Here is an 11,515-nt window from a genome sequence, read left to right on the forward strand (position 1 = left end):
TGTCTTTAGATGTGCAAGTAATAGGACTAGGAGACCAAGACCTGTTCCAGCATGACACTGCCTTGTGCACAAAGCCAGCTCCATAAAAAGAAGCTTTTTCAAGGGTTGGAGTGGAAGATCATGATCTTACTTACACCCTTGTAAATAAATGAGCGCAAAATCGTCACAAATATACTCTGTGATCTATCGGAACATCAACAGCATTTAGGGACTTAATCTGGGAGGAGGTGCTCAAAAAACACATGGTCAGGTCTCCACAAACATTTAGTGAACTTCACAGCAAATCAATACACCTGTAGCATAGAGAAGAGTCTGGAACGCTTCCTGGGAAGTCATGTTTTTACCTGGAAAGATAGTGGATCCTGTTAAGCAGTGGTTGAGAATCAGATTGAGCGTGGTGAAGTGCGGAGTGAGATAAGCGCTGAGAGATAGACGAGGGCTGTTCCATTTTTGGCTTTATAGCCAAGCATCAGTGTTTTAAATGTCAGCTCTTCTGCTGATTCACTTCCCCAGTCCTGAGTCCTGAAGGACAGTGGTTTTACAAAATGACGTGTGTCCATCATGCAGCCCTTTATCTCTATATGCAAGCTTAGTCTTGTTATCCTTCGCTAGCTCTATCTAACTGTCCTTATTCGTATCCATCTTCTGCAGACTGGAATTAATGCACAATTACTTTATAGATAACAATGCTGCTTATCGTTATAAAACATTCTTGCCGGGAAGCAACACCCACAAACCGAAATCGTCAAGTGAATCGGCGTTTATTCGCGCTATAATCACTTCTTTGCAAGACACTACATATCCTAAATAAAAGACGTTTTTCCCTTCTCTTGGTGATCACCTTGCAGTGCTCATTTTGGCCTGAGATGAGCAGAATTTGAAACGCTCGAGGTTGTGGACGGCGGATTCTCGCACAGACCCGACGACATGATCGACAAACTGTGAATTCCAGCACAACAATGTGAAGTCCAACAATAAATTTTGCTTTGTGCCTTCTGCTGGCAGGAGTCACGACACGCTGATCACTTAAACATAGGGGAATATAAGCACTAACTACGAAACATCTGCTGAAGTGTAATCTGCTGAGCGAAACCCCTGCAAGAATACGAGGGTGAATGGTGACACTTCTGAGTTTAGGTCAAATCTATACCTCATGGACCTCTGTTTTGCAACGTGTCTGATTTGTTTTTTTTTGCCTGTTCTTACAGCGCAGGAGACAAAAAAAGTGCGCTCACGGTGCAGAGTAAACGAGCGTGGAGGCATTTCAGGGTAACGGCAAAAGTGGGTCAGCCTTTAGAAATGAAAGGTTATAAAATAGAGTTAAGGATTAAAATGACTTATAACACATTAATAATGACCTGTGATGCTCCATCAATCTGAAAGGCAATACGTTCTGAAAGTGTTAGAGATCTACGATGATCGCAGCATGACAATGCCCCTGTGCACATAACCAGCTTTGTGAATTCATGCTTTACATGGGCGGGAGTGGGAGATCTTCTGCTATAGAGCTCTGACCTCAACTGGTTTTAAACGGTTCTTCTCCAAAACACCTAAACGACCTGATTTAATTGATGTTAGTTTCAGGAGTACTGCTAAAAGATATCAATAAAATTGTTGACTTCGAAGTTTATTATTCATCCAAATATTAGAAACAGCACTCGGTTTTCTTTCAGTCTTTAATTTTCTTCATTCATTCTCCTCATTCGCATCTAAATGGAAATAATAAAGGATATACCCATAATATACTAATGCAGCTGTTATTCGATGTTGCATGGTCGCCTTCAAAAAATGCAAAATAAACCAAATTAATAAGTAAATAATAAATATACAAACAACAACAAAACATTCTGCTAATTTGTTGTGAAAATGTGTAAAGTGCAGCTCTGATAGGAGCAAAGCACAGACTTTTCAGAAACTCAAGGCAGCTCTTCCTTAAAATATTTATGGCTTGATCTCATGCTACATTCCACTGGAATTCCACAGCCGTTCCCGGTGGGCTCCAGGCGAGAAACAAGGGAGGGAGAAAGCCAGGGAAGGAGGGCTGCAGGTCATACACTTGTTTTGTTGCCTCCCCGCAATCTTTAGGAATGTGAGCAGAAGTGAATTTGGGAATGTTTTTGCTGGAAACGGATTAACTTTATCCAAATGATCTGTCTCTGCAAACACGATGCTTTCCAGGACAAATACGCAGAAGATATAACTAAATTGGGACTCGGTCAGAAGTTGGGCAGGAACCTTTGGCACAGGGCAGAGCGTCCACAAGGCTGTTACATCTTGATGTTTATAATTGTAGGACGTTAGAATGGAGGAAAAGCAGTTCATTCTGTCGAACTGTAACATTAGAGCGGACTGAAAAGCCACTGATGAGAGCGGTCACTAAGGCTGCAGATATCGATTATTCTATCAATTATTACATTGATTAATGGAAGAAGTTCTTTCTCTTCATTAAAGAGCAATAGTAAATATACAAACATACTAAATATTCAATAATAAATACTAAATATAGAAGAGAAAATCTGCAACCCAGATGAGGATGGGTCCCCTCTTGAGTCTGGTTCCTCTCAAGGTTTCTTCCTTATGCCATCTCGGGGAGTTTTTCCTTGCCACTGTTGCTCATCAGGGACAAACATACTTACAAAGAACATATTGACGTTTAATCACCACATTATCTGTGTAAAGCTGCTTTGAGACAATGTTCATTGTTAAAAGCGCTATACAAATAAAAATTAATTGAATTGAATTGAAAATAAGACAGGTCTCTTAAAATGTGAAAAAAATTTTTTTATGTGCATTTAATTGTCATTATACATCTAAATGTAAATACAAACAAAAATTTTAAAAATTATTAATAAAAATGTAAAAAATCTACTTAAAAACACTAACAAAAAAAACAACAACAAACAAGTTAAACGCATTATACAGTGTTTTCATTATGTTTTAATTTGAAATAATCCCAAACTTGCTGTCGCTTTCTTTGGCCTGGATCTTTTCCTCGCTCTATATATTATTTTTTTTAGTGGGTGGTGCGTCAGTAATAGCAGTCCGTGTGGAAACACAATGCAATGTGTCGTTAAATCGACTCGATCGTTTTTTTGTATTCGAATTACTTGACTTATTCGCTTAAATGAATTGGTACAATTGTGTGACAGTGTAGTTTTCACCGTGTAGTTTTAATGCCAGTATATTAAAGGGCGATAATATTTTGAAAAGTGAAATAATGAAGGAAGACAATATCGAAAATCATTTGATGTACGTTTACTATTTGTAAGCTACACAATGGCTGTATGATGAATAAGCATTAATAATCAGTTTATGCACCTACTCACTAAGGAGGTTTTCTCCTTCTTTCTTCTGTTACAAAATTTACAATAGACACCTGCTGAATCTCTGAACACTCCTATGTTAAGTATAAGGTAGTTCAACTGAGAGAAAGAAGAAACAGGATGCAGCATTGCATCTCTTGTGAGGAAGGAACGGCAATTTGTATTCCAGGCGAGAGGATTTATTTTGCTTGCCTACCTCTTCCAAAAGACTTTCACATTCGTGTGCAACCACGTGAAGCCACCTGGAAAGTGAGAAATGCTTTAAAGGTTCTGCTGAGCCCTCAAGTACGATTACACAAAGCAGGAATCGACAAAAGAGTCTTGAAATTCTGAATAGCACTTCACGTCAGGTGGGCTAAACATCGTTTGAATAATAATAAAAAATACAAATACTCCACTCTGTTCAAGATATTTCAGTGCCACTAGAAACAGTTCCTGACCTGTGACACAGACACTACATTCCTTCAGTCACATTCCCACAAGGGGACAGGAAGTTGATCTGCACATTTAACGTCCGCAGACATGTTTATGCAATGCAGCTGTTGTTCCTCACCCATAACTGCAAACCATCTGCTTTTAAATACCAAAAATCAGGCCCAAATACTGCTTATGAAATATACACATGCTTATAGGCTCAGACCCAAATGTTTTGCAATCAAGCATGTTACAACATTGACAATTGGTTGGTTCTCAACCCTTCAGTAAATACCAATGGGTCACTCTTTGGTGGTCTGCATGACACCTTGTGTATTGTGCTCAGATTTTAAAATGGCATATGCACATCTCTCTAACAAATAAATCAAAATATTTAGCCATTACTCTAATATATTGATATTTATATTAGCGTTTGTGGATATTAGCTAGTTCGACCGCTGCTCCAGCAGACGGCGCAACCCGGAAAAACTATCGGTATGGATTTTTTTTTTTTTTCTCTCAAACCAATGTGAAAAACAAAAAAATCAGAACAGAGGATCTGCAGACTGAAATGCCTTGGAATGGCCAGGCTGGTTTAAACTGCAGATACAGAAGCAGAAGACCACATAGGATTCACCCCATGCCACTCCTCTTACCCAAAGTAGACAGCTGAAAATAAAACTGTTTCAAAAATGTCCAGCTGGGGTGAAGCTACGCTCATGAGAGCATCTGATTCTTGACAGGGGAAGAACCTTAAACGTCGATGTTTTGTGTGTTCTGAGCTGCCCGGAAAAATGGAAAAACTGTGTTCATTCATCACATAGAATTACAGCCAATATTTTACTACACGAGCAACAATTTACAACATATGGGCTGTGAATATGCATACAGAACATGTTTTACTTTTAAACTATAAAGAATGTTTGATTGGTTCCAGATTGAAATTGTGCTTTTTTTCCCCCATACACATGGAAAAATGGATGTACGAAAAGGTGTTCTCATTCACACATAAGGGGCATTGAGTAATTTATGGGCCACCAGAAGTCTGGCTTGGTTAGGACTCCTTCCAATTTCAGTTCTGACCCAATCTATTAGCTATCCCAAATATCTGTCGCTAACCACACTCTGTCAGCCAGACGCTACTGATGACTCAGTTTTGTATACTTAAGTTTTTATCATGCAATGTAAACCACTGCTAAATGGGGCTGGAGTGGCAGAAGTCACGTACAACTATGACGTATCCTGATGCTATGCGACATAGGGATTAAGTTAATAAACTGTATACAAATGTATATATAAAACCTTTCTTTCACAGGAACAATGATATAAGGTTTTGACTGTTAATATTATTAAATGACGGTCCATAAAGAATATCTCGCGTGTAATAATTAACGACACCTGGCGTCGGTGATTTGCCTCTAGAGGGCGCTCTTATAAATGACAGCGGATAGGCAGCTGAAAAAATCTAACGGTATGGATTTTTACCGATAGCTGTTGGTTCCACCGATGAATCAATCGGCCTCTAGTTATCAGTGGAAATTTCAGTTCGGTTCAGTCTTGGGAAACATTTCAAGACCTATAAAAATTTACAGAGAGATAAATAAGGCATAATGTCTGAGGAAGAACTTCCATCGATGAAACCCATTTGACATGAATGGCACAAAGAGGAGTGATAAATCTGGGAGAAAAAGAACATACTGTGCGAGATACACATCTGTTCTTTGCCGTTGCCCCATGTTCATATGGCGCATTTCCTCCTGAGTCATGCTGACCTCTCAACTAGACATTTGGTAATCATATGCTTAAACGGTGGAGTGACTAATGCCTCTCTCCTTACAACTACAATCTCTTAACAAGCAGACACTCCGAATGTCGTTGTTGTACATGGAGTACAAACTGGCAGCATTGAAGCATAAATGTGTTCAATGACAGAAAAAGTACTTTGATCAGATATCTATCTCTCTCTCTTATATATATATAAAAAAACAAAAATGTGCCCTATTAAAGAACTGGGGACTCCAACTGGCTTCAAGTCTGAAGCATTTCTCTCGCCTTTTGGAATAACAGTCCATGTTGCTTTGACCAAATATGGCTGGTTCCAAACAGTGGTAGAAGACAGCCTCCTGCACCTCGAAACAAACCTCGAATCCAAATCTCCTAAACGGGAGAGACTGTAGAGTCGCTACACACGCCAGACATAAATCCAGCTCTGGTCATCGCTTTCTTGAGACTCGCCACAGATGTTCTACCTTACTAGGGCTCTGAAAATGAGAACGCTAGGTCCAATTTGGTGCTACAGTCCTGAAAGTACAATCTATGGAAGAGGTGATTTGACGATTACAAAGATGTCTAATCAATGCCTGCCTAATTCAAAGTAGAATAAAAGAAAATGTAAAGCCTTTTATATATATATATATATATATATATATATATATATATATATATATATATATATATATATATTTTTTTTTTTTTTAAAGAGAAAAACTGCCGGTATTTATATATATATATATAAATACCGGCAGTTTTTCTCTTTACTTTTCTAGCCTTTAAGGGGATATCCACAATGATTGTGCCACGTCCTGAGAGTTCTCTAACAACAGCATTTCAAAGCAGCAGAAACGATAGAGCTAAACAAACAAGTCTTCAAGCACGCCTAGGTGATCTTATATGGTATGTAATAAAGTACTAAAAGTGAACACTCTTGGCAAGAACAAGAAACGCTCACAGCGGTCCATTGGATCATGGGTTCTTAAAGAACCGTGCAATATATATTTCTTTGGTTTGCTATTACAGGAAGTAAGGACAGATATGCGGTATAAACCTTAACCTTTAATCCACAAACTCCAGCTGACTTTAGTGTACGACGGTAATGGTACACTATGGATCACCTCCCACAAGGGCTCGTTAACATACAAAATCCATTATTTACAAAACACAATTCGAAGATTTCTTGAATGCAAATATTAAATAAAAAAAAGCAGGCGTGTAAATGAAGCGTCAGTTACAATTTCTGTTTTTACAACACCTTACACCAGTGCTACAGATAGCCGTGTTAGTCCTAAAGGCATACACGTGACAGCTGGGAGCTTGTCCATGTACACACATGGAAGTTGACCTCAGCGTCTGATCTGGCAGTGATCTGGAACGATAGGCAGCAGGTCACCTGGTGAAGGCCGTGCATAAAGAGCGTATTCTGCTCTGGAGCTAGAGTTCTCTGCTCTTGTCTCAGCAAGATTCTCCTCCAGAGCCCCTCTTGTGCGGACAAAGGAAGCCTTCATCCTGCACGAGCCCACCACAATACTACCACAGTGTGGCATCAATGGCGACCTTGTTGCGTGCAGTGCCAAGAGAGGGGGAGCGCATGGCCTGCGACTGCACAGTTCCAGTTGTATTAAACGCTGTGCCAAAATGTGTTCGTTTGTGATAATTCATGTGGGAACGCGGCCGGAAATCAGGCTCTCTCTCAGCACTGTACTGTACTATCGCAAAGTTTCTAGAGAACAATACCAAGGATGTGACAAAGCTGACATCCTGAAAGGCTTTTCCAAACAACTCTGTCGTGTGTCCTCTTGTTTATAAGAAAGGAACTCGCATTTTTTTTTACTTGAAAAGCCAAAAAGAAACAATGGATGAAGCCTCTTTCGGTACACGTGTGGCCGGCGGCACAAACGAATAAGTAGCTCATCGTTAATGATAGAAGCGTTTACCGAGTCGCAGGACATCGTCCCGTATCGATACTCTCCCAAATCCAATCTAAATCCCCTGCTGCTTTATTGATCGGGCTGCAGTATTGACCGAAGCACAGAGGGCTCATTATTTAAGGGTATGACCAATACAGAAAAACTAAACTTTGGACCAAAAACTATTGCATGTTCGATTAACGTACATTTCCCACAAAGGCCAAAATAGTTCATCATAAATATATTGACATCTTCCAAGTTCATGTACTCGGTTATTTAGACAATGGCTGTATGCCGAGTTATTTTTCAGATGACAGTAAAAATCTAAACTCTAAAATATATTTGAGTTTAATTTCTATAGTTTTGTCCCTTCAGATGATGTACTAAAATGATTGCTGAAATGTGAGGGGTGTACTCACTTTTGTGAGACACTGTAGCTATTTCTGTAATAAGTTTAGCTAGTAATGAGTATCACTATAAAATAAGGACAACACACTGCACATAAATAATAAACTAAAGTTTTCTCATGCAGCACATCATGTTTGTGCTCTTGCTATAAAGTCTGCAAGCTGCTGGCCGTGGTTTTGGCTTCAAGCTGCAATAACCTCTATTTACACTGTACAGTATTTGGACACCTGACTGTTCCAGCCATATGTGGTTCTTTACCAAACTGTATAAGATGCATTTGGATGCAGTAGCATGATATTTTTCCCTTCAGTTGAAGCACCCCAGGCCTCCTCATATCTGACTTTACTAACACCTTTGTGGAATGGGAATCTCACACAAATCTCCAGAAGCACACGCCAAAATCGAGTGGAACGTCTTCTCAGTGGAGTGGAGGTTATTATCACAGCAAATGTGGAATGGGATGCTCAAAAAGAAGTGTAAACAAACTGACAGGATGATAAACAGCTTCTCAGAGGCAGTCGGGTGGGCAGATTCGTATGTGAGTGGACACCCAATGCAGATTTTCACCATACCTGCTCCCATTAGGGATGAAACCGAACGGAATGCTCTTGCAGCCATATAACAAAGTGGAAGGGGGAAAAAAAACGCCTTGGGCTGAACCATTTAAAGTCACTGACAATCCATCAATATGGTGCGATGACTCCAGAGCGGAGCTGAATGTGGGTCATAAAGTGCACAATGGGTGCAACTTTTCAGTGACCTCATGCCTTCGACTAGTCACACAGTTAAATGATGGCTCGGCCAAAAGAGATTTTTTAAGGACAAAGATATATAAAGTACTGAGCTTTAGCACTAAACTGCATTAAGTTATTATTTAATGAAAGACTGTCATTGTATAAATGTTCTCAGTCTCCTTTAACGGCAGGACTGGCAGCAGATGAACTCCTTTCTAGAGGTATTTGAACATGTAGGCTGTATAATCTGGATACATTCTTCACCCTTAATTTTCAGAGCCAAAGAATGCATTACTACCATCAGGATTTGGATCCGGTTTCGGATTTTGACCGCAGCATCATTACTCCAAGCATTTGGACCAAAACCATGCAGAGATAACGGTCCATATTCTGCTCGGGTATTTGGCGTGTGCGCAATGCAAATATTTTGAAGCTGTTTGCATGGAGGGTAAAAGTTTGCATACCAAACGGTTTGACTGACCGAACATCTGACGTGTCAAGGCCAAAGCGCAAAGGCAGATCGTGCAATCTGGATAAGTTTGAGTGACAAAATCATGATGAAGCTTTAACCTTCCAAGCTTTGAATATCACCTAAATCTGCTCGTATGATAATTAAGAGTTCCAAAAGCTGTGAAGAACATTAGAGAACATTCAGACAAGGAGAAAACAAAAATACAGACTGTGACTGACCATACTTCACACTTCACTCCTCACTTCCTGTTAGTCTAAGTTTTCTTCTAAATGCATGCAAACCAGGTCTGTCAAATGCATTATTATACAGTAGTGTGTGCATTATGTAGTCAAGAAAACTATCAGCACCCTGGGTTGTGTATTATATACTCAGAATCAAGTATTTGCACCCTCAGGGTACATTTTTCCCCTCTGGCTCAACCTGTTTGACAACCAACACAGTGCACGAGCGCGCGCGCGCGCACACGCGCACACACACACACACACACACACACACACCTATCTCAGATCTTTGCAATACCTCAGGCTAGTCATAACAAATGCAATGGTGCAGAGAGATGAATAAGGTCTGAGTTACACGTGGATTTGTGCAAGAACGAGTGAGCGCCTACAAAAAAAAAAAACTCTGCACCATTCACTCGCATGTACGCGCATTTGCGCGTGCACGCGTTAAAGAACGCCTACGTCCACTTCACTTCCCTAGTTCAGACCCCTAGAACGAAATAAAAGAGCGTGGGCCACGATGGAAACCTTACCAACAAGAGCATTTTGTCAAATATTAGTTTTTGTTTTTTTTACACATTTCAACACGACAGGAAGCAAAGAGCGGTGTTTTAAGATACACGAAAACTAGTGTACTGTGTACATGGGCGCGCACACGCGCACGCATTGACCCGCACGCACGCACGCTCACGCGTTCGCGCGCGCACGCTCGCACACCAGGTAAAGGTTCAAAAAAAAAAAAAAAAAAAAGGCAGCTAGAAACGTTAGCATTTCCGCCCACGGTTTACATCACTCACATCGCTTGTATATCGTCCAGACTGACTAAAAATCACTGAAATCTTTCTCCATGACGCCGTTTAACTTTTGTGTGACGGCAGAAAAACGGCCGATGAGGAACTTCCCACCCCAGACAAACTTTCCCAAGCAGACCTCCAACCTAAAATGAACAATCATACAACCATGGGCTCTTACCTCTTTCTTCACTTGTCCACCTCCGGACAATAATTTAATAGAAACAATCCCGGTTTTCCCCCCAAAACGCTCTCCTGAGACCGCTGCTGCTGCTTGTGGACTCACTGCTGCTCTGCTCCGCTCCGAAGCGCCGTCAGAGCTCCACCCTACAGCCGCGTCCCAAACAGCACACTCCCTTACTACGTAGTACGGACAGAGCAACGGCAGCGCATGCGTACTACGCATACTATATAGTAAACTAGTATGCAATTTGGAACGCGGCTCAAAGAAGCGGTTCTCTAACCTGAGCGTTTAAAAAGCCCACACCCTGCCTGTAGATCCTTACAAATAACTGAATTCTTTGACTTAGGAAGCCGCTTTAAAAATATTTATACAATGTTTGTTTTGGAATATATTTCTGAAAAAAACTTTTTTTGCATAGGGTAAATCACTGACTGGTCCTCTTCTATGGTTCCATTATAGCGCTTTAATAGCTCTATTTTGGCGTCATCTAGTGGTTGGATCGTATACAGTCTTATTATAGCGCTATGATGGCACCATCTAGTGGCTGCAATTGTATTTGCAAAATCATGTACTCACTCCAAATTTGGACAAACTATCTTTGACTGGACATGATGCTGAGAATCTTCTCTCATGTGTACTTATACTAGTTATCTCCCTCTCAGTAGATGAGGAATCTATCCAATTCTACACATTCATGCACACCTAGCCTAGTATGATTTAAGGTGGTGGATAGATACTGAAGAACCCAGAGGGAACCCAGGTTGACAGGTTGAGAATGTGCAAAGTTAAGCATAATAAGCAAGTTCATGTCCAGAGGGGGGAAATTTGAGCTGTGAGGATTTGCTTTCATTGCCATTTTTCTCCCACCTCCCATCTAGTAGATAGATTGGCTACGCTGGCGCGTATGAATACACGTACAAGCGTGTGTGCATGATGCTCTGTGAAGGGCTGATGTTTAATTCTGGTTGTGTCATGTCTAATGTTAATGGTGGAGGGTCCAGGTGCGATCCCAAGTAATGAATAAATAAGTAAATCAAGATTGTAAAGAATTATATAGTTTATTTAAAAAATATATCTAAAAAATTATATACTATTGTCTGTCGCCATCTAGTGGTAAAATAAAACAATTACCGTTGTAAATATTTATTTCTTCTTCTTCTTCTTTTCTTCCCATTAGGGGGCGCCACAGCGGATCATCCGTCTCCAAAAGTTTTTTTTTCTTTTTTTTTTTTTGCACAAAATGCAAAAACAATTTGTATAAATTAATGACACCATCATGCATAAA

General features: G+C 40.2%; 1 protein-coding gene across 2 annotated transcripts in view; it reads right to left on the reverse strand.

Moving 5' to 3' along the window:
• tln1 (talin 1) overlaps positions 1-10,377 on the reverse strand; it is a 63,349-nt gene extending 52,972 nt beyond the window's left edge. For both annotated transcript variants that reach the window (XM_083568066.1, XM_083568065.1), the window contains exon 1: positions 10,228-10,377. The gene's annotated coding sequence lies outside the window, so the exon portion shown is untranslated. The remainder of the gene's footprint in view (positions 1-10,227) is intronic.
• Positions 10,378-11,515: the final 1,138 nt, after the last annotated feature.

This window comes from Silurus aristotelis, assembly GCF_946808225.1.
Source record: "Silurus aristotelis genome assembly, chromosome: 18".
NCBI classification, from domain to species: domain Eukaryota; kingdom Metazoa; phylum Chordata; class Actinopteri; order Siluriformes; family Siluridae; genus Silurus; species Silurus aristotelis.